The sequence below is a fragment of the Stegastes partitus genome, unplaced genomic scaffold (assembly GCF_000690725.1).
Source record: "Stegastes partitus isolate 25-593 unplaced genomic scaffold, Stegastes_partitus-1.0.2 Scaffold1685, whole genome shotgun sequence".
Classification (NCBI taxonomy): Eukaryota; Metazoa; Chordata; class Actinopteri; family Pomacentridae; genus Stegastes; species Stegastes partitus.
In genome coordinates, this window is record NW_007579416.1 from 22,774 (window position 1) to 27,640 (window position 4,867).

A 4,867-nucleotide genomic window follows, 5' to 3' on the forward strand; every position below is an offset into this window, starting at 1 on the left:
ACACACACACACACACACACACACACACACACACACACACACACAGACTACACGACCTGGACGAAGAACCAGCAAAACGTTCTTAACTCAAACAGTCCCACATATCTGTTATTCATGATCCCTTTATAAGCTCCATGTCACCGTGTTTATTACTGGATAACGACAAACACTAAATTGCTCTATGCACACATAAACACACACACAGTTCTCTCTCTGTCTATATATATATATGTGTGTGTGTGTGTGTGTGTGTGTGTGTGTGTGTGTGTGTGTGTGTGTGTGGTGCTCCCAATGACTCCTGTAAGTCTTAATTATCTGCGATACAATCATTAAAAGGTATGTTTCACACAAAAAGAAAAATAAAACATAGTGCCTTTCTGTTCTTTCGCAAATTTACTAAAAGTTCTCAAGAAATATGGCAAAACCTGCTGGCTCAAAAATATACACAGCAATATGAATTATCAGTTTTGGTGATGTAGAAAGTTGTGTTTCTGATTTTCTTTGAGGCTAAGTGATCAGGATTAACTACAGCTGCTGACTCCTCCGAGCCAATATAATTAGGGCACATTCATTAGGTTCATCCACAAACACCACAGTGGGAAAGTCTGATGCCACGTTTACACATACATAGGTATTTACAAAAATAGATCTATGTTTTCAAAAATAACATTGTTCACACCAGATCTATTCAAAAAAATCTTCATTTACACAAACGGGCATAAACACGTTGTTAAGAGCTGTTATGAGCATGCCACACCTATAGGGGGCAGTGTAACGAGAAGCCTAAAGCCATGCACGAATGGCACAAATTACTTCCTGATACCTCAACAATAATAGGGCGAGGGTCGTTGATGATGCTGACGATGTTTTTGTCGCATACTGTGACATTAAACTCTGTCTTCTTATTCTTCTTCTTCGATTTAACAGCGGATCGCAACCGTACATGGAGCATTACCGCCACCAGCTGGATAAATAGGTCAAAGAATCGGCTAAAAGAAGACGTCCCCACCACAGGCTCACTAGCGAATGGCCCTTACAAGGGATGGGGAAAAAAAAAAAAAGGAATCTTATTTGTATCCTACTATATCGACCTATCTCCTTTAAAATAAATCAAAAACACCCCAACCTGCACCCTACACCCGCAACCTAAAAACAATTTTAGAATTTACCGCCCTAATACCGAGCTCCTTCAACTTCTTCCCCATGATCTCCCTACTCGCACTATAGCCCCTGCACCACAAAACTACATGCTCCACCAACTCCTCCTCTTGACAAATGTCACATCTCCCTGTATCATGCTTTCTTATAATCTGTAATGTCCCGTTTAAACCACTGTGTCCTAATCTAAGCCTTGTAAAAGAGAAAATATCCAGTGAGCAGCAGTTCTGTGGGCACAAATGTCTTGTTGATGCCAGAGGTCAGAGGAGAATGGCCAGACTGGTTGGAGCTGACAGAAAGGCAACAGCAACTCAAATAACCACTCGTTACAACCGAGGTATGCAGAATAGCATCTCTGAACGCACAACATGTCGAACCTTGAGGCGGATGGGCTACAGCAGCAGAAGACCACACCGGGTGCCAGTCCTGTCAGCTAAGAACAGGAAACTGGGGCTACAATTTGCACAGGCTCCCCAAAATTGGACAACAGAAGATTGGAAAAACGTTGCCTGGTCTGATGAGTCTCGATTTCTGCTGCGACGTTCGGATGGTAGGGTCAGAATTTGACATCAACAACATGAAAGCATGGATCCATCCTGCCTTGTATCAACAGTTCAAGCTGCTGCTGGTGGTGTAATGGTGTGGGGGACATTTTCTTGGCACACTTTGGGCCCCTTAGTACCAATTAAGCATTGTGTCAATGCCACAGCCTACCTGAGTATTGTTGCTGACCATGTCCATCCCTTTATGACCACAGTGTACCCATCTTTTGATGGCTACTTCCAGTAGGATAATGCGCCATGTCATGAAGCGCAAATCATCTCAGACTGGGTTCTTGAACATGACGATGAGTTCACTGTACTCCAATGGCCTCCACAGTCACCAGATCTCAATCCAATAGAGCACCTTTGGGATGTGGTGGAACGAGAGATTCGCATCATGGATGTGCAGCCGACAAATCTGCAGCAACTTTGTATTGCTATCATGTAGCAAGTATCATGTCAATATGGAGCAAAATCTCTGAGGAATGTTTCTAGTACCTTGTTGAGTCTATGCAACAAAGGATTAAGGCAGTTCTGAAGGCAAAAGGGGGTCCAACCCGGAACTAGCAAGGTGTACCTAATAAAGTGGCCGGTGAGTGTATACAATCATGCTACCCGACTGGACTGATGACTGAGGTTGTCCCTCACCTTTTCCCATGCCAGTCCTGCAACTCCAGGCAAAACAGCTGCTGCATTCACTATCATTTTAATCCTCTCATCACTGGTTTTAACACCCACAGTGAGGTTTATAGCCTCAGCAATAAATGTAACTAATGTGACTGTATCAACAAAAACTCCATTTCGGCTCTGCTGGTGAGCCGTCCGGGGCTCTGGCACTTCCCTCACTCTAGCTGATTGCTGGGCATTTCCTTTGGTCACTCTCACTGCCTCTGCATAGGATATTTTCTTTTAGAATATAATTCTCCTGCTTCATAACCTCACAAACAGTGTATGCCACACTGTGGGCTCCACCACAACTACAACACTTTGGCGCTACTCCTTCACCACACTTCCCATACTCGTGCCCTCCACCACACTGTGCACATCTCATCTTTTCTTTACAGTTTTTGGCTGTGTGCCCAAATCTTTGACAGTTAAAACATCTCAGCGGTTTTGGGACATAAGCTCTAACTGGATAACTCAAGAACCCAAGATAAACTTTCTTTGGAAGATTTGACTCCTCAAATTCAATCAAAACACTTTCACTGTCAACTTTAGCTCCATCCATGGTAGCGTTCAGCCTAGTTACATTAATCACAGTGCCTCCTTTGACACTCTTTTTAATTTCTTCAATCTTAACACTGAGAGGCACTCCGGTAATGTCTCCTTTGCACCCACCAGTGTGAGCATCCACTTGTCCCGTACTTATCACTTTAAACTTCCCTAACTCTTTCATATTTAATGCTATCTTGAGCTGTTCTTCATTTTCACAATGCACAAGCAGATTTCCATCATTCAACACTTTCGCAGAAATAATATCTCCCAATTTGTTCCCCAATTCAGTTGTCAAAATAAATGGACTAGCTTTTTTGACGTTCATCTGTGTCCTTTCATTAAATCTAAGGATAACAATCCAGCTTTAAACTGTCCACCCCCCTCGAGTTAAGGTTTCAGACATTTCACTGCTACCGCTGTCATTTCTCACTCTTTTTTTGCTGCCCACTAGCTTGTTGTCATTACCCTGTCCAGAATGCAACTCAGTTACTACGCCATCCTCCATATCAGACTCAGAATCCCCCCAACTGCCTATCTCTGACCCATTCACGTATCCGTCACCCTCTGGCCTCAAAACAGGAGGTGTATGAGAGCTGAAATTCGAATTTCCCGCATATTTTCGTCCTCTTCCTCTACCCACCGACGATGCTGCCATGTTCCTCCTCCTACCAACTCTGTCTCCTCCTGTCTACATGCAAATATAAAGATGGAACTCTTCCATATCTCCACTGTGGCAGGAGTTTTCAGGTATGATCATTTTCGGTGACTTGTAGCTTAGTTTACATGTACACCAAAGGACCAAACGCATTGTTTTTGCTATGTGTAAATGAGGCCTGAGGAGCTCAGCAAAGATCTGAAAAAGCAAATCACTGACTTGAACAAATCAGAAAAGTCACTTGGAGCCAATTTCAGCCACAATCAGGAAGAAAACACAAACTATCAAACAGGATAGTCAAGAGTCAACCAAGAATCACCAAAAGCAGGTCTGAAATAAATTAGAATAAGAAGTCCACAGTGTTTTGCATCACCATGGTTGGACACTTTTTACAGTTTGCATCAGAACTCGTACTTAATGTCTGACTAATCTACTGCAGGCAACAGCGATATACAGTATGCATGTGCAATGATCTGCAACGTCAGTAAATGTGAACAATGCTGAAAAAACTGATCCCAACACTCGAGACCAAACAGGGCTGTTTAACAAGAGGATTAGTTTGCATCATGTGTTCTGAAATGCAGTTTTCTGTATTTCAGTTGACTTAAATCAACAGAAATGGAAAAAAGTTTGCAGAATTGATGAAAATAGATGCAAAAAAAAGCCCACGAAATACACAGATTTATAGTTATAAGGTGCTTTAAGTGGTGTAAGACGTGTGGAGATCCTAAAAATATACAGAAGCAAAATGAGGTAAAAATACTAAAAGTCCAGACTGATGTATTATTATTATATCTGCCATCATTATATTATTAACAGTGAAGCTTTGATGTCTCAACAACTTCTTACTGTTGTAGCTGCTGCAGGTTTGATCTACTTGATATCCAGTTTTACATTCAGGGACAGCAGATAAAGCTGAGAACTCCAAACATGATTAATGAGAGACAAAAGAAAGAAAGTTTTGATCCACAAACCTGTTTTCAGTTTTCCTCTAATCTTTGATTTTTGCTGAGATATGGAATAACTGGAACATTCATTTAGTTTATGAGAGGTTTAGCACAAGCATCATAACTTGGTGTAGCTGTTAACAACCCGGACGTCTGAAATGTGAGCCCAGCTACACACTGCTTGTGTGTATTTTAAAAGCTTTCTTTTTTTTAAAATCATTTGTGTACCATCCATCCATCCATTATCTATACACCGCTTAATCCTCATTAGGGTCATGGGGGGGCTGGAGTCTATCCCAGCTGACTCAGGGTGAAGACAGGGGACACCCTGGACAGGTCACCAGTCTATC